The following is a 19,809-nucleotide window of genomic DNA, read 5'->3' as shown; positions in this document are numbered from 1 at the left end:
GTTTCGGTTTTATAACCTCATTCTGTAAGGTTTCATATTATGCATGGTGGAAACGTGTTTACTGAGGAAATTCTCAAAGATTAACTTTGGAGGGGGGAGAACGGAGCCCGCTCTGGGTTTCCCACATCACAGCCTTCAGTTATCTTTTTTTTTTTTTAAGATTTTATTTATTTATTTATTTGAGTGAGAGAGAGAGAGCACAAGAGGGGGGAGCGGGAGAGGGAGAAGCAGACTCCCTGCCGAGCAGGGAGCCCGATGCGGGACTCGATCCAGGGACTCCAGGATCATGACCTGAGCCGAAGGCAGTCGCTTAACCAACTGAGCCACCCAGGCGCCCCAGTTATCAGTATTTATAGCAAAGTCCAAAGACCTTAAGGAGAGGAAGGGACAACCCAGGGTGATAGGCAGCCTCCAAATGGTCCCCAGTAATCTCCACCTCCTGGCTGTCACGCCAGGATGTCATCCCCAGCTCTTGAATAGGAGCTTGAACTAATGGCTCACTTCCAGCAAATAGAAACTGTGAAAGTATCACGATCCGGCGTGGTGGCTTCTATCCTGGGTGCCCATCTGTTTCTCCCTTGCTCACTGTGAGGGAAGCCAGCTGCCGGGTTGTGAGCTGTCCCAGGGAGAGGCATATGGCAAGAACTGAAGTCTCCAGCCAGTAGCCAGCCCTCACCAGCCAACAGCCACATGAGTTCGCTTGGAAGCAGCTCCTCCGGAGGCTGTGTCCTCACCACCCCCTCGGCTACAGCACTGTGAGACAGCCTGTGCCAGAGGTGTCCACCCGAGCCACCCCTGGCTTCCTGACTCCCAGAAACTCAGACAGTGTGCTGCTTTGAGCTGCTAAATACTTAGGTAATTTGTATGCAGCAATAGATACACAAACTTAAAAAAAAAATCAAGTCACTTGTAAAAATCCAACTTCATTTATTTTGTCTGAAATTATCCCATTTGACTGATGACAGTAGCCCAACTGCTTAATTCCCTGCTTTACTTTTTATGTGTAAAGTTGCGACTCAGGAGCTCCCCCACGCTTATGGGGACTCTGAATGACATTTCTAAGTGAGTTATCCTCATCAAGGGCAAAATATGCCTTTGAACTTGTCAATAGAACACATTTGAGCTAGAAAAGCCTTAGAAGGCAAATAGGAACAGCTCCTTTGCCAAACATGCTGTTGCCTTTGTTCAGGAGCACATTTATTACTCTTCATAAGGAGCTCTCGTATTCTGGCTGTACGGCGTTCCCGGATACCACACAGCTCTCATAGACTGTCAGGTCACCTGGACCTCTGCCCTCTGCCTCAAAAATTTGACTGCTGACAGTACAATTTTTTGAATTGCAAACCAAGGTGTTCAAAGGAGAAAGATTCTCTGATTTGGTGAAGAATGCACTGTAGTTTTCACTATCTTACCTGGTTTTAACCACCCAGAATTATGTGGAACCTCCCCAAAGGGATGACAACAGTTGACAGGAATTTCCCAAAAGAGAGACCTTGCCAGGCCTAGAGAGCTCACAATTACAAACTGTGAGTCAACAAGTTATCAAATGGAGTGCTTCATAAACATTAATAGCATCATTTGAAATGTAAACAATTGAACTCTCCTCATTAACAAGCTTCATTTTCTAAAGATGAAAGCTGGTAAGCAGTTTTGGCAAAATTCTCCAAGAAGGAAATGATTTGACTTTGACAATTTAGTTTATCAAAATAGAAAGGGGAGGGCGCCTGGGTGGCTCAGTTGGTTAAACGACTGCCTTCGGCTCAGGTCATGATCCTGGAGTCCTGGGATCGAGTCCCGCATCGGGCTCTCTGCTCAGCAAGGGGTCTGCTTCTCCCTCTGACCCTCTTCCCTCTCGTGCTCTCTGTCTCTCATTCTCTCTCTCTCAAATAAATAAATAAAATCTTTAAAAAAAAAATAGAAAGGGGAAAAATGTCTTGCAGGTATGAAGTTGTTAAGATGGCCGTGTAACATTTATAAAAATACTTGGTTATAGTTTGTGTACAGATCTTCCTCGACTTACAATGGGGTTATGTCCCAGTAAAACCAAAGTATGTTGAAAATATCAGAAGCTGAAAATGCATTGAATACACCTAACCTGTTGAATATCATAGCTCAGCCAAGCCTACCTTAAACTCGTGCAGGATGCTACAGTTGAGCAGATCATCTGACACAAAGCGGATTGTATAACCACGTGTTGAATAGTTCATGTAACTGACTGACTTCAGTACTGAAAGTGACAAACACAAGGGCTGTATGGATACAGAATTGTAAGAATGTAAGTGTTGGCTACTGACCCTCTGCCCATAGGATGGACTGGGAGCAGCTGCTGCCGCCCAGCATCATGGGAGAACACTGCACTGCAGGTCGCTCGCCCAGGAAAAGATCCAAATACCAAATTCAAAATAAAAGGTTCCTATTGAATGCATATTGCTTTCACTACCCTCCAAAAATTGTTAAGTTGAATCATCATTAAGTCAGGGCCGTCTGTATAATAATTTCCCCCATCATCACCATATGATCATGGAGAAGTTTATGCACATTTTAATTTGCCCTTCCATAATAGTTGAAGGCAATAATTTTAGATTATGTTATTAAAGGTAAGTGCTCTCGGAGCTGAATTTTTAGCCAGATGTGATCTACTTCCTTCATACCCTTTAGCAAGGCCAAACAACATCTCACTATTAATGGCCTGGGAGACAATGCTTTAAATGTTTAGAATCTCCATTTCAACTAAGTACATTCTAAATGCTCTTTATTGCCTCCAGGAGCTTTGTTTATTTTAACAGTTGCCAGAGCAGTAGATACACATTACTCAGAATAAGCAACTTCAATACCAAGCGACAAAATAGTTCTGTCAATTCAGTGATTCCAGAAATTTTTTTTCGTTCGTACTTTTAATATTTTTCCTTCTCGACTCTGAAGCAATCAATTGCTTTTAAAAGGATATCCTCTCAAAATCCTGGTTATTTTATTTAAAAAAAAAATGACAAGAGAATTATTTGCAAGTATTTACAATGGAGCAGGAAAAAAAATTAAACAATGGTAGATTTTTCCTAAGGAAAACTATCAAAGAAATGAGAGACAGGAAAAAGGCTGTTATGTCACCTGATTCATTGCCTATTTGTGTAGAATTCTTTTTCCCATTATACACTCCTGTGGTTTACATCCGGTTAAAGTCATAAACGTCTCAAGTAGTGGTGCTTTAGAACTGACAATCAAGACCCAGTGCCCTGAGCTCTTCCCATTTCCTTTCTATCTGACCTCCACACCCATGAGAGTTGTCCCAACAGCTTCCTTCAGAAAGTTACAAAATAGTTTCATCAAGAAAGATGTTAGCAGAAGGTCTCTCCCACTACAGTTCATAAAGGCAAAACATATGCTTGCACACTTATTTTTATCACGTAGCTCCTGCATTATATTCTTCGTGCATACCCTAAGAATGTTCATACATTTGTGCCACAAAAGGCTAATAGAAATAATTTTCAAATAAGAAAATGTTATCACATTGAGGGATAGTCCCTATATTTTAACATTACATTTTGATCCAGAGATGTATGAAAGGTGACTTTGGGCCTGGGAGTTTGTCAGTATAACACTGAATCCATCAGTCATGCATTTCTCACTCTTGAAGAAATAGAAGTAGCTCCCCACAAAAAAGAAATAGTAATGATGTGACACGATGGAGGTGTTAGCTACACCACACTGGTCATCATTTTGCATTATATAAGTATATCAAATCAACACATTGTATACCTTAAATCTACACGATGTTTTATGTCAGTTATATCTCAGCAAAACTGGAAAAGAAGAGAAATATTATATTGTACACTAATTTCATTAAAGAAGTTGGTTAAAAGAATGTAATTTTAGAATAAAACATCAAGGAAAATAAGACTTTTATAAGGTAATGGATTGCAAGGTCTTAGAATCAAATTGTAGTAGCAGAAAATCATAACCATTACTAACCATAACCATTGCTAAAATTTCTAAGCCAGTTTAAGGAAAAATCAGGTGAAAGCATCTCATTTATAAAGGATAGAAGCCTTTGGTCTGAGTTTTCTATTTATGCAAAATAATCTGGAGTACTATCTGCAAAATATGAGTTGAACCAGGGGGGGTCACTAAAATCTTAGATTTTTTTTTTTGGCCTATGAATTTAAACAGTCATTGCCTTTTAAATTCTTATAAAAAGGAAAGATTCAGTTTTCTATTTTAATTAATTTAATATACATCAACAAATATTACTAACAGTATAAAAAGTTTAACTGAGTTTTCCAAACTCATCCTGATTGATTGTATAGTTTGCATGAAAGAAATTTTAAAGAATACGGTGCTAACTTTTCCCTCCTTATAAATATCTTTTAATATGTTATTCACCATCTCATAAGTTTCCCCACAGAAATTTGTCACATTTAAAATGCAAATCCTTCTGCTCAAGCTTGACCCTGCTCATGCTAAGTAACTCCCTCTGATCCAACAGAAAAACAGCACAGATTATTTCCTGTGATTGCATATGAGTAAACAAAGTTTTTATGCTAACGGATAGTTCCTTAAGCTATCTGAAAAATTATATTAGGCATTAGATCTATTTCATTAGGAGTATGAAGAGCCTTACATTTAAATCCACAGTTCCTCAGCTTACCCCAAATAAAACTTGCTCTCTTACCACCGTGATAAATAAGACATTAGGGTGGGTGGGTGAAGTTTGACAAAGGTCAAACTTTACAACTGTTTATTTGCCCTCTCATTTTGGTAGCTTTTTTATCTATAGAAGAGGAGAGTCAGTATTTGCAGACTGGGAGACCGAGAGTGAAGATGGGGCTAGCTTGCTCAGGTTCCTGTCACTGTGTTTACTGATTTAGAAATCACTCCTCCTCCTTCATATATTAATTCTCAATGGAGGAAGGTACCTTTTAACTCAGTCTTAATTCACTTCCGTGTAACTGAACAATTTACAAAGCTATGGGTCATTATACCTCTCCAGCAATCTGTTACTAGCAGAATATAGATCCTCTTTTAGTTTTTCAAATTATTGATCACAATGAAGCCTGAGCCTGTAAAAAAGATTAACTGTAAGAATTTAAAAACTTATTTTCCTCAGTTAAAACATTATTTTTAAAGTAAGAGAGCTGTCACCCATGTTTAATCTTATACTAACTTTTCAGTTCTAGCTTTTGACTTTTAATTAATTCTGTCTTCATGAACTCGATCTTACTTATTTTTAATTAATGCTACTTTTCTGTAAATTTCCCAAAGGTTAACTTCTCTTCCTAAAACAATATAAATTCTACTATACTGGGGCACCTGGGTGGCTCAGTCGGTTAAGCGTCTGCCTTCGGCTCAGGTCATGATCCCAGAGTCCTGGGATCGAGCCCCACATCGGGCTCCCTGCTCGGCGGGAAGCCTGCTTCTCCCTCTCCGACTCCCCGTCCTTGTGTTCCCTCTCTCGCTGTCTCTCTCTCTGTCAAATAAATAAATAAAATCTTCAAAATAAAATAAAATATATAAATTCTACTATAGGACAAATTCACTGTAGTGGGGTTTTTACATCATTGGTCTTCTGAAAAACCTAAGAGAAGTGGTTAGGACCCTAATGATAAAGCAAAGTTCCATACTTGACTTTTGTTTACTTAGACTTGTAAATGCCACAATCTTTTACAAGTTCACCTTTACAGACTCATGGAGACTTCAAATTTAGAAACTTATCTTCCATCCAGGTGGTTGTCAGTATCTCTAAACTATTAGGTTGAGCCACTGAGCTTGATATGTCATAAATGGTTAAATAGTAGCAAGTTCATATGAGTCAAACTGTGTTACAAGTAGAGGATAAACATCACTTCCATTTCAGAAATAAGAGAATCAACCACAATGCCATCCTATCTGTAAGCAACCTGAGACAGCTATGGAAATGGTGGGACAGCCAGGGCCAGAAAACAGATGGATACATGTAGAAATGTAGGCTCTGTGTAAGCAGCAGTGGCTTTTTAATAACAGGATTGATTTATAGCCTGCCACAGTTTCCTTCTTTGAAGGACTTAGTAAACTGTGAATTTCACGTGTAGGCTGTCCCTGTAGGTTGTAGAATAGTCTCCATTATTCTCGGCAGCATCCTTTCTGGGCTGATATGTACACTAGCACAAGAAGAAATCAGTGCAGTTCACTATAGTAAAGTCAAGTTTCTTCCATCAGCACGCAATGCTGTGCAGCGTTGTATCTTGTTCAATAACTAATATGGCTCAAAATTGGTGAAAAAATTATCATTTTTATCTTGACAAATTTACTTGGACATCCTGCCTGCTTCTTTCTGGAAACACCCTCTTCCCTGCCATCTATAGACCTATTGTTATTGGCCTCCAAATATTTCTGGTGCCAGAGAAGTAGTAGACACACTTTTCATGGCATGAATTCAACCCTTGCCCATGTCTGGGGTTTATGCTTATGACACCACACTAATGAGGAACAGCCTCTGACCACAGTGTCAAATCCTCACTCCCAGAACAACATCCAAAATGAAATGAATTGGACTAATGCCTCAAAATTAGCCTCTTCTGCCAGATCTCTTTTTTCTGTCTCTAACTCTGCAGAATCTTTGACCTTGGATTTAGTCCCTTCCTCATCACTTCAAATGCTGATTGCACACAAAGTCTGTGTCTCTGAGAATGGAGTGGGTACAAAAGAATCCTTGCAGTGAACAAACTAAAGAGATGTCTAGGCTTGCCCACCCAACCACATCCCACTCCACAGACTGCCTTGGCCTTTCCTACTCTCTTCCTTATTACCTTTCTTTTCAATATACACCACATTCTTCTGCCTTATAAAATTAAGGTTTAAATTTTAAAAATTGTTTATAGGGAGCTCTATTTAGAGAATGAGAGTAACAATTCCAGTAATGTATTTAAGCTTATTCCAGGTGTTTTCATTGGCTCACAGCCTTGACCTGATAAAGCATTTGATTTTTGGTCAATAGATAAAGAAGTCTTGGATCTCCTAAATTTCCAGGCATAAGATGACATTTTACTCTTCCTGACCTATCATTATGCCCTGTATTTACTAGATGATCCACAATGTGTCAGAACTTTCTCCAAAGTCCCCCCAAATGAGACTGGGTATCGCGGTCTATCTCCAAAATGCAGGTATGAATCATGAGCCACTGTGAAGCTAAGCTGGTTAGTTCATATCAAAATCCTGCAGAGGTCTGGTTACCTCTACAAATGTTTTTGCAAAGTCACTTGGTAATATTTCATTGGGAGACAGGGAGGCTGTAGAACCATGCCACCACTGGCCTATCTCTTGAAAAAGCTCTAGCAGCAATGTGTCTCCTTAAATATACCTCCGTTCTAGCCAGAGCCCCCTATTACCCATTCCCTAAACATGCATATCACCAGGCATAGGCCACTTTCGAACAGGGGCTCTTTCCAGTTCATTACTGTATTTCCAGTTTCTATTCCAAAACACAGTACGTATTAAATAAATATTTACTGAAAGAGTAAATAAATTCCTGCCTCTTTCTTCGCCATCCTGTTAATGCCCTCTGCCCAACAGTGTACTCCAAATTCCTAAGCACCCTTCGACCTAGCTCAAATGTTTGTCCCCCCCCCCAGAGAATGTCCTAATTATCCCAATAAGAGAGTAATCCGTTCTAAATAAGAAAGCATGTATGTCTAGCAGTAACGGAATAATTCAATAAGGATCATCAGTCACACCGTGCAACTCTGCAACAGTCACAGAATGATTATTGCACATGTGTGTGAACATTAAAAGATGTTCATAATACACGTGGTAAAAAAAAAAAACAGGTTATACAACTGTATACAATGTGACAGGTCTAAGAGGTAGCTATCAACAATACCCCCCACTTCAGGAAACCAAGGCTCCAAAATGATATTTAACTTGTCCAAGTTCAAGGTGAAACTGGGATTTAATACCACTCGGAGATCATTCACCCAGGACAACTCCACCACTGTCCTCTGCTACCCATCTTATGCACTGAGAACATCTTTAGGAATATATCAGACTACGAACCAGTGGTCGCCTCCGAGAAAAGACACTGAAGGAGGGAGAACAGTGTCTTTTTTATCTTATGATGTTAAAGTTTCCCATGTATGTATATATTTTATATTTTGAAATAAAATTAAATCTAACATAAAGTAATCTCTTCCATCTCTGAATACTCACAACATTTGGCTTTCTCACTCTTGTACCTTGACTACATACAGCCTGGTAGTCTTTTACTGTGTAAACATGTCACTTTCTTGATTAAGCCCCTTAAAAGCAGGGTTTGGGCATCTTTGGGTCTTTGGAAACCTAGTATAATATCTCACACATTATAAGCACACAGTGACTGTGCAGAATGAATATAGAGATGAAAGACTGAACTCCCACTGCCCTTAAAAATAGAAGGGTCAGAAAAGAGCTAGTATAACTGACTATGGTGTAAAAGTTCATCAGTTTTCACCAAATAGATCATTCTGCAAAACTCCATCTGGCTACCATAATGACATGGCTACAACAACATCAAAAAGGAATGAGATGAAAGTGTTTGTTGGAAAAAAATTGGGGGGGGGGGAGGTAATTTTCTCTCAGGCATCCAGGAAGAGGCAAGAAAGAAGAGAGCCTCTTGAATCATGAACCTTTTCTGTCACAAAGAAGTGAAGCTACAGGGTGCTTATGCGGGAAGAAACAGTGTGTGAAGTTAAAACTCAAGTCTTAACCATTATTTCTCACAAATGGATTCAATGAAAATCCCACTTCACCACAAGAGGCTCTATGAAACTTTGGTCAGCTCTCCAGGATGGAAAGTCATTTATTAACCTTAAATATAACACAAAGAAAGTGGGGCAAGGGGCTTTCCACTGTCCATCTTTAGCAAACATTCACTGAACCTCATAACATGACTTCTAACTGGTGACAACCAGAAGAGAAAGTCAAAATATTAATCCCAGCAGAGCCACATTAAGCAAACCCATTAATACCCCAAGCCTCAGCTTCCCTTCACAAAAAAGGAACAATTTCAGGTGTAATTTTTTTTTCTTTTTTTTTTTTGTAGTTTTTAATTTTATTATATTATGTTAGTCACCATACAATACATCATTAGTTTTTGATGTAGTGATCCACGATCCATTGTTTTCATAAAACACCCAGTGCTCCATGCAGTACGTGCCCTCCTTAATACCCATCACCGGGCTAATCAATCCCCCCTCCCACCTCCCCTCTAAAACCCTGTTTGTTTCTCAGAGTCCATAGTCTCTCATGGTTCAACTCTACCTCTGATTTCCCCCCCCTTCATTTTTCCCTTCCTTCTCCTAGTGTCCTCCATGCTATTCCTTATGTTCCACAAATAAGTGAAACCTTATGATAATTGACTTTCTCAGCTTGACTTATTTCGCTTAGCATAATCTCCTCCAGTCCCATCCATGTTGATGTAAAAGTTGGGTATTCACCTTTTCTGATGGCTGAGTAATATTCCATTGTATATATGGACCACATCTTCTTTATCCAATCATCTGTTGAAGGGCATCTCGGCTCTTTCCACAGTTTGGCTATTGCGGACATTGCTGCTATGAACATTGGGGTGCATATGGCCCTTCTTTTCACTACATCTGTGTCTTTGGGGTAAATACCCAGGAGTGCAATTGCTGGGTCATAGGGTAGCTCTATTTTTAAATTTTTGGGGAACCTCCACACTGTTTTCCAAAGTGGCTGTACCAACTTGCATTCCCACCAACAGTGTAAGACGGTTCCCCTTTCTCCACAACCTCTCCAACATTTGTTGTTTCTTTCCCTGTCCATTTTGGCCATTCTAACTGGTGTGAGGTGGTATCTCAATGTGGTTTTGATTTGAATTTCCCTGATGGCTAATGATGATGAACATTTTTTCATGTGTCTTAGCCATTTGTATGTCTTCTTCAGAGAAGTGTCTGTTCATCTCTTCTGCCCACTTTTTGACTTGATTATTTGTTTTTTGGGTGTTGAGTTTGAGAAGTTCTTTATAGATCTTGGATACCAGCCCTTTATCTGTAGTGTCATTTGCAAATATCTTCTCCCATTCTGTGGGTTGCCTCTTTGTTTTGTTGACTGTTTCCTTTGCTGTGCAGAAGCTTTTTATCTTGATGATGTCCCAAAAGTTCATTTTTGCTTTTGTTTCACTAGCTTTTGGAGATGTATCTTGAAAGAAGTTGCTGTGGCTGATGTCAAAGAGGTTACTGCCTATGTTCTTTTCTAGGATTTTGATGGATTCCTGTCTCACATTGAGGTCTTTCATCCACTTTGAGTTTATCTTTGTGAGTGGTGTTAGAGAATGGTCGAGTTTCATTCTTCTGCATGTGGCTGTCCAATTTTCCCAGCACTATTTATTGAAGAGACTGTCTTTTTTCCATTGCATGTTTTTTCCTGCTTTGTCAAAGATTATTTGACCATAGAGTTGAGGGTCCATATCTGGGTTCTCTATTCTGTTCCATTGGTCTGTATGTCTGTTTTTGTGCCAGTACCATGCTGTCTTGGTGATCACTGATTTGTAATATAGCTTGAAATCGGGCAACGTGATGCCCCCAGCTTTGTTTTTCTTTTTCAACATCTCCTTGGTGATTTGGGGTCTTTTCTGATTCCATACAAATTTTAGGATTGTTTGTTCCAGCACTTTGAAAAATGTCATTGGAATTTTGATCGGGATGGCATTGAAGGTATAGATTGCTCTGGGTAGCATAGACATTTTAACAATGTTTATTCTTCCGATCCATGAGCATGGAATATTTTTCCATCTTTTTGTGTCTTCTTCTATTTCTTTCATGAGTGTTTTGTAGTTCCTAGAGTATAGATCCTTTACCTCTTTGGTTAGGTTTATTCCGAGGTATCTTATGGTTTTTGGTGCTATTGTAAATGGAATCGTTTCTCTAATTTCTCTTTCTACAGTTGCATTGTTAGTGTATAAGAAAGCAACTGATTTCTGTGCATTGATTTTGTATCCTGCCACATTACTGAATTGCTAGATGAGTTCTAGTAATTTGGGGGTGGCGTCTTTTGGGTTTTCCACATAAAGTATCATGTCATCTGCGAAAAGAGAGAGTTTGACTTCTTTGCCAATTTGAATACCTTTTATTTCTTTTTGTTGTCTGATTGCTGTTGCTAGGACTTCTAGTACTATGTTGAACAACAGTGGTGAGAGTGGGCACCCTTGACGTGTTCCTGATCTTAAGGGAAAGGCTCTCAGCTTTTCCCCATTGAGGATGATATTCGCTGTGGGTTTTTCATAGATGGATTTTATGAGCTTGAGGAATGTTCCCTCTATCCCTATACTCTGGAGAGTTTTAATCAGGAAAGGATGTTGTATTTTGTCAAATGCTTTTTCTGCATCAATTGAGAGGACCATATGGTTCTTCTCCCTCCTCTTATTAATGTGTTCTCTCACATTGATTGATTTGTGAATGTTGAACCACCCTTGCATCCCGGGGATAAATCCCACTTGGTCGTGGTGGATGATCCTTTTAATGTATTGTTGGATCCTATTAGCTACGATTTTGTTGAGGATTTTGGAATCCATATTCATCAGGGATTTCGGTCTGAAATTCTCCTTTTTGATGGGGTCTTTGCCTGGTTTGGGGATTAAGGTAATGCTGGCCTCATAGAATGAGTTTGGAAGTTTTCCTTCTGTTTCTATTTTTTGAAACAGCTTCAGTAGAATAGGTATTATTTCTTCTTTGCATGTTTGGTAGAATTCCCCAGGGAATCCATCAGGCCCTGGACTCTTGTTTTTTGGGAGGTTTTTGATCACTGCTTCAATCTCGTTACTGGTTATTCGCCTATTCAGGTTGTCAATTTCTTCCTCTTTCAGTCTTGGCGGCTTATAGGTTTCCAGGAAGGCCTCCATTTCATCCAGATTGCTCAGGTTATTGGCATATAGTTGTTGATAATAATTTCTAATAATTGTTTCTATTTCCTTGGTGTTAGTCGTGATCTCTCCCCTTTCATTCATAATTTTATTAATTTGGGTCCTTTCTCTCTTCTTTTGGATAAGTCTGGCCAGTGGTTTATCAATCTTATTAATTCTTTCAAAGAACCAACTTCTAGTTTCATTGATCTGATCTACTGTGTTTCTGGTTTCTAATTCATGGATTTCTGCTCTAATTTTAATTATTTCTGTTCTAATGCGTGGCTTAGGTGTCGTTTGTTGCTTTTTCTCTAGTTCTTTAAGGTGTAGAGTTAGTTGGTGAATTCGGGATTTTTCTGTTTTTTTGAGTGAGGCTTGGATGGCTATGTATTTCCCTCTTAGGACCGCCTTTGCAGTATCCCATAGGTTTTGGACCGATATGTTTTCATTCTCATTGATTTCCATGAATTGTTTAAGTTCTTCTTTGATTTCTTGGTTGACCCAAACATTCTTGAGCAGAGTGGTCTTTAGCTTCCAATGTTTGAATTTCTGCCAAATTTTTTCTTGTGATTGAGTTCCAGTTTTAGAGCATTGTGGTCTGAGAATATGCAGGGAATCATCTCAATCTTTTGGTATGGTTGAGACCTGATTTGTGACCCAGTATGTGGTCTATTCTGGAGAAAGTTCCATGTGCGCTCGAGAAGAATGAGTATTCTGTTGTTTTAGGGTGGAATGTTCTGTAAATATTTATGAGGTCCATCTGGTCCAATGTATCATTCAAAGCTCTTGTTTCCTTGTTGATTTTCTGCTTAGATGATCTGTCCATTGCTGAGAGTGGAGTATTGAGGTCTCCTACAATTAACGTATTGTTATCAATATGACTCTTTATTTCGGTTAACAGTTGGCTTATGTAGATGGCTGCTCCCATGTTGGGGGCATAGATATTTACAATTGTTAGATCTTCTTGTTGGATAGACCCTTTAAGAATGATATAGTGTCCTTCTGTGTCTCTTATTACAGACTTTAGTTTAAAATCTAATTTGTCTGATATAAGAATTGCTACCCCAGCTTTCTTTTGAGGTCCGCTGGCATGGAAGATAGATCTCCATCCCTTCACTTTCAGTCTGGATGTATCTTTATGTTCAAAATGAGTCTCTTGTAGGCAGCATATGGATGGGTCCTGTCTTTTTATCCAATCTGCAACCCTGTGCTGTTTTATGGGAGCGTTTAGGCCATTCACATTGAGAGTGATTATTGAAAGATGTGAATTAATTGTCATCATGTTGCCTATGAAGACGTTGTTTTTATAGATTGTCCCTGTAAATTTCTGTTGTAGATCACTCTTGGGGTCTTTCTCCTTTTATAGAACCCCCCTTAATATTTCTTGCAGGGCCGGCTTAGTGGTCACATATTCTTTCAACTTCTACTGGTCATGGAAGCTCTGCATCTCTCCATCCATTCTAAATGAAAGCCTTGCCGGATAAAGTATTCTTGGTGGCATGTTCTTCTCATTTAGTACCCTGAATATGTCTTGCCAGGCCTTTCTGGCTTGCCAGGTCTCTGTGGATAGGTCTGATGTTATTCTGATGTTCCTCCCTCTGTACGTAAGGAATCTCTTCCCCCTCACTGCCCTTAAGATGGTTTCCTTGGTTCTAAGATTTGCAAGTTTCAATATTACATGCTGGGGTGTTGGCCTGTTTTCCTTGATCTTAGGGGGGGTCCTCTCTGCCTCTAGGACTCGAATGTTTGTTTCATTCCCCAAATTAGGGAAGTTCTCAGCTACGATTTGCTCAAATACATCTTCTAGTCCTCTCTCTCTCTCCACTCCCTCCGGGATTCCAATGATTCTGACATTGGAATGCCTCATGGTGTCACTTATTTCTCTGATTCTATTTTCATGGATTCTGAGTTGTTTTTCCCTGGCCTCCTCTTTTCCCTTTTTATCTATTATACTGTCTTCCAGATCGCTTATTCTCTCTTCTGTCTCAGTTACGCTAGCTGTTAGATTATCTAGATTGGATTGGATCTCATTGATAGCATTTTTAAGTTCTGCCAATTCACCTTTCATTTCTGCCCTTAGAGACTCTATGTTGCCATTAATTGATTTCTCCATTCTAGCCATTGTCTTCACAATTGCTAGCCTGAATTCCATCTCCGACATCTTGCTTATATCTGCATCCATTTGTAAATCTGCAGCATAAGTCATAATCTCTGAGTCTTTTCTGTTTTGGGGGCTCCTCCTCCTAGTCATTCTGTTGATGGGTGTTTGAGGGAATGTATAGAGTCCAAATTATTGACCAGAACCCAAGCAAGATGCACCTGTTTTCTTGGGACCTTAGGGTTGCTGGCCTCTTGTTTTCCCAGCGTGTCTTCTGCAGGAGGGGCCTGCCGCCCTGTTACTCAGGCAACCCTGTTTGGGCGGAGTTGCCCTGTGCCCCTGTGGCGGGAGATGGGCTCAGCGGGAATCAGTCTCTGGGGCTTTTGTTCTCTGGCGGCTTTCCCTGGCGGCTTTCCACGTCTCTTCCGTGAGTCAGAGCAGAAGAAACCATTTCCAACCCTCTGCCTCAGAGCAGAGAGATCGCAGTCTGTTTTTCAGTGAGCTCTCCAGGCCACACCGTCTCCGTTTCTGTCCGCGCTGCTATAAACTGCAGCGTCCTGGGTTGTGCGCCCCTCCGCAGCGCTCCCAGTCCTGCCTCCAGGTTGGGGCACGGCTCTGCCCTTTGTGCTTCTAAAACCGCCAGCCGCTCCCAATTCGCGCGCTGTGACTCCACCGCTTGGGGTTTCCACCCCTGGGGGTTGCAGTTTACCGGCGCGACCCTGGCACACCGGGTTTCCACCTCAGAGGCTGCAGTTCGCGGGCACACGACCGTCGCTCCGGTTTCTGTCGGGGGGGGCTGCAGTTCGCGTGCATGCGACCCCTCCAGTCTGGTTTTCCACCCTGGGGGCTGCCCTAAAGTCCTTTCTCCGCCGCTACCGGTCTGCGAGTCTTTGCCCGTCCGCAGCGCGCGAGGCTGTCACTCACCAGCGGTGTAGGATCCCCACGGCCAGGGACCCTCCCGCCGCCGTTTATCCTCCGATATCTGCCCGCAGGATCACGGCTCCTCGCTTCATACCTCAAAACCAACCGCCTGCGATATTCTGTTTGTAGAGATCCAGATCTTCTTACATCTCAGGCTGGTTTCGCGGGTGCTCAGAGTGGTCTGGTAGTTATCCAGCTCAATTCTGGGGACCAGTTGAAATAGGGTCCCCTACTCCTCCGCCATCTTTCCCCTCCTCAGGTGTAATTCTTTAATGTTACTACAGGATAGTTCAACTAGAAATGCTCAAATAAGCCATGGTGGTGAATCCCAAGGAGCCACTTCTCTGCTAGCGGGACTGAGTTCCCAGCTGGGACAGCGCCTACTGGGGGTGATCTGAGTGAGGCTTCGATGTCCATCTTGGGGGCTGGAGGAGAAACATGGGAGCAGGAGCGTTGAGAACAAACCAAGCAAACACACCCTTCAGGACCTTCAGCGAAGTTTTCTTCCTTTTCTTTTTCAGTTAAAAATGGGCAGGAACCTTGCAAAACTAAGCTTACATGATTTGGGGTGAATCACACAATGGCCTACAAGTCATCTGCAACCACACCATCGATAAGAACTAGCATAGTAAACCAACTAAACCTTCATAGTAATAACGTATGAGGGCAAGGCCAGGTACACAGAGATTATGCGTTGTCATTGTCTTCTATTTGAATGCACACCATCCTGAGGTTGCTTTGTATTTTTATGCTGACTAGCCCTTCTTTGGCACAAATGAATCCTGAAGAACAACTCATTCTTCTCACTTTTGTCTCAGAAAAAGAACAAATTGGTGGGTGTTTTCTCAACTATCATCTGGAACCTGTTAATTTTTGCAGCAGATTGCCTAGAAATACAACCTGGAGAGTAATGGAAAGCACACTCCTACTTTCTTCTTCTTACTCATTTTCCTTAGAAATCTGCCCTGGGGCCCCCAAATTCCTCTTCCCCAGGCCTCTTCCAGACTGCAATAATGGGGAAAGGGGGAGGGGCATTTCAACAGAGAAAGAGCACAATTCGATGCTAGCAAATTATCTTAAACTCATGCACTAGCATGTAGGGATGTGGAGACGCAGCAGACTGAGTCAATCTGGAGCCTCCTGTGAATCCAAGAAAACACTTTCTGGCACAGAAGTCACAGCCACCAGAGTGGCCATCACCTCCCTCAGTTTGCAGGACTCATTCAGGGTGAGCCCAGCAACCCCCTCCACCTGCCAGCCCCCACATTCACAGCCTGAGGGTCTGGCCCATGCTGCTTTTTCCTTTCTTTCATTCCTAACTAGCAACTGGTGTAAGGACAGTCCTTTCACTCAGGCAAATCTGAATATGACCAGTTTACAGATGAAGACCACTAGCAGACTGACGTATATGTTTTAACTTTATTTCATGTCTAGCTACTCTAAAAAGCTGATTTGTTGTGTTTTATTACAAGATGGAGGTATTTTTATTCAATTCAACCAGAGTCTCTCTTACAAATACTATTTGTTTGGATGTTGGGCAGAATGAGAGATCCTGAGGAGGCCAGGTAAGGGCACAAATGCTCTGCTAGAGAGGGTGATGCTGTCTGGGCTTCAAAAGTGGGGAGACAATAGAGCAAGAACCCTGAGCATGGAGGTGAAGCCACTGAGATGTGTAAGTTCTGCAGGACATGGCATGGCCTCCTCCTGGGCCATGGGGAATTCATGGAAGGTTTGGTGCAAGTGCCTAAAAGGACTGTTCTTTGCATCCAACTTGACATGAAACAGAACTGAGGTAGGCCACAGACACAGAAAGCCCCAAGGCCGAAAGTCTTGGGGAATTTTGCAGAAATCATCCTCAGAGAGCTCTGGGCTCTCACAGGCCAAGCAACGGGGGGCTCAGGGCACAGGAAACCTCCATATGACAGCCATTGTAGATGTGTAGACCAGTCTATGTCATCCATTGTAATTAAAAAGCCAACCAATTCAATTAGGAGAAAGAAGAGGTAGAAAAGGGAACCCTAGTTATTTGATATCTGATAGAATTAATTTTTCTCTTTATAACCCCTTGTTGAATCAATCAAATTTTAAAGAGCATTTGTCAAGTTCTAGGGAAAATTAACTTGCTAGTGCTGTTCAGCTTACCAAGGCTTTATCTCATTTGATATACTCTGCGGTCCTGTGAAGTAGGAGTTGTCATCACCCCTTTTCAAAGAGCACATATCACACAAGGATTAGGATGTAGAACCAGAACTCAAATCTTGGATTCCAGAAGCTTTCCTTCATTCACTGGCCATCCATCGCCACAGAGACCCAACCAAAGTGGGTTTGTCATGCAGACTTCCTCTTTTCTCGTTGCTCCCCCTTGAACACACAGGGTTTGGGTTTGGATCCCCACGTGATTGAATTTTACTTACCCTTAGAAGTCTTTACCCTACTTTTGTTGACTCTTTTATCTAATGAGAACTCGATTCTAATAATTTGAGATGGTAGAAACGCCACTGGACATCACACCAGTAGCAAACGGGAGCTTCCCACTTCCCATTTTCAAGGAATGCAAGGCTCCCAGCGTCATCTTCCTAAGACACAAATGTGATCATGTCCCTCCTTTGCCTTCAACTAGCTGTGGGAGAATGGCACTAATAACAATTATTAGTCATATACATACTATATCATCTATTAGTTGTCCTTATGTTAGAGGCTCAACATCATCCAGCTCTTTGTTTTATCCATCTCCCCCAGAATGAGGATGCCAAGTAGCAGTTACTAAGCAAATGAGTCGAGGACAGAATAGACCCATATACAAATATATTTTTTATCTTCTCAAAGCCCCACGTGGTACTGTCATTTTTATTTTAAAGATGAACACAATGTGACTCTGAAAGGATATGTTGCCCTTAGTCATGTCGCTAGCCGGAAGACAACAGGACAAGAATCGAAACTGGATCAATCTCTCAATTTCAGACTTCTTCTGCTTCCTTACACTGACTCTCATCCACAATAGTCCACACCCTCTAAAATCTGGACAATCCCTCTCAGCCTCAGGCCTCGTCACACCACAAACTCCAGTCACCTGCTTGCTTTTCCTGAAATATTCAAAAATTTTCATTCCTCCTTTCTTTCTGATGGGCTGTCCATTTTCCCGGAAAGCCCCTCCTCTTCCTTCCCCTTCAAATGTATCTGGTGAAACCAGCTCCAACACCACATGCAGGCTGAGGTTCTCCCCAGCCTCCCACACACCCACCCTGACTAAGAGGGTTCCTACACACATCTTTTACTCTTGAAACTGTTTATTGATCATAAACAATGAGCCAGTATTCTTATCGTGATAAATTATGAATCTCCTACCCTTCCTTCTTCCTGAGCCCCTCTTCCCTTCTCTATTAAAGCTGCAGTTGCCTAGACCTTAATGGGAGGCTAAATATGGAACAACACACATCGCTATGAAAATACAGAAAATTTTTTAAAAATCTTACTTGAATTATAATGCTTATTGGAATACACACACACACAAAAATACCGCTTTGAGAAGGAAGGAAGAAAAAAATGGAGGAGGGAGGGAGGGAGCGAGGGCAAGAGAGAGGAAAGGCATACTTTCCATAATGAAAACCCTAATGGGTACATGGGGTGATCTGAACCCTGTGAAGTACCCAGGACAGAGACTATAATGACCCTCTTGCACTCCCAGCATCTAGTACAATGTTCTGGCATGGAACGAGTGAGTGACAAATAAATATATATTGAACTGGATTGATATGACTTACAAGAAAATAATATTAATTATGATATACACAGATTTTTGAAAATTGAGAGTATGTGAATAGTGGGAAATGTTAAAATTATGAGTAGCCATAAAAGTTAAATTAAGGTAAAGTTGACTTTTAAAAACATTATCTTGCCTCTTCTACTGATATGAAAATTCAATGTGGAAGTGCTAAACAGGTTAATGAGACTGACAAGTAAGTAGAAAAAGTAAGTGAAAGGAAAATTTTATGTTATTATAAAATACCCAAACAATAAGAGCAAGTTTACAAATTTGCCTGTACTTGTTCTGAAGGAAGTGACAGATGCGAAAAACACAATCATGTGGTAGATCCCTGCTTATAGAGCCAAGCTCTCTTATAATAAAAAAAAATGAGACAAATAAATAACTCAAGTTTTTTTTAAATGGGAAGAATTTTTTCTAAGGCGCAGAAGTTCTCATATGTAAGAGAATAGGGTTTTTAAGTCCAAATTGCACCTCAATCTCCAAGGTTTTTCTTTCCAGGGAAGAACGTAAGTCTTGTCCGTTTGGGATAAAAGCGAATGCCAGTCACGTCTGTGGCGTGGCAGGAAATTGGCCAAACCCCTCAGGGTCCCTGTAGGCCCACCAAGGCTGGCAGAGTGGATGCGTCAGACGGGAGCCAAATTACCCTCTCTGTGTCTATGCACAAGCACCTCTCCCCAAGCCATACTCTTGGTCCTTCTTCATTTTAATGTAAATATATTGATCGGACTCTAGACAATACAAGTGTTTGTCCTCTGCAAGTAAATAAGAACATGGTGCCAGAGCTCCAGGAGTTTACAGCCTTGATGTACAGTGACAAGAGAATAGCTTTATGTTCTGGGGCTTTCTATGGACACTGATGATTTTATTCCCCACTTGGTTTATGTACCTCTTCACATCCCCTAAAACCACCGTACTCACCTTCTCTTCTGCACCCTTTCCCCAACTTTTCAGCACGAGTGCATAAGCCCCCATGTCAGGTTTTCATTTCTGCTTCTGTCCAGCTATTGAAAATCTTCATCTTTCTCCAAGGGGGGCCCCTCCAGGGTCAGAAACAAGGTGTGGCCACAGGAGGGCTCTGTGTGCAATCCAGAGACATGGGTGCCCTGGCTCCTTCTGCTTTTCTACCTCCCACCTTCTGAGCAAGCTCAGGACCTCAAGCAT

General features: G+C 41.3%; 1 protein-coding gene across 1 annotated transcript in view; it reads right to left on the bottom strand.

The window, feature by feature from the left end:
• PIEZO2 (piezo type mechanosensitive ion channel component 2) overlaps positions 1-19,809 on the bottom strand; it is a 500,927-nt gene that overhangs the window by 417,382 nt on the left and 63,736 nt on the right. The gene's annotated exons all lie outside the window — the stretch shown is intronic.

The sequence above is a fragment of the Neomonachus schauinslandi genome, chromosome 14 (genome assembly GCF_002201575.2).
Source record: "Neomonachus schauinslandi chromosome 14, ASM220157v2, whole genome shotgun sequence".
Lineage (NCBI taxonomy): Eukaryota > Metazoa > Chordata > Mammalia > Carnivora > Phocidae > Neomonachus > Neomonachus schauinslandi.
The sequence above is the reverse complement of the archived record's forward strand: the minus strand, read 5'-3'. Positions and strand labels throughout refer to the sequence as shown.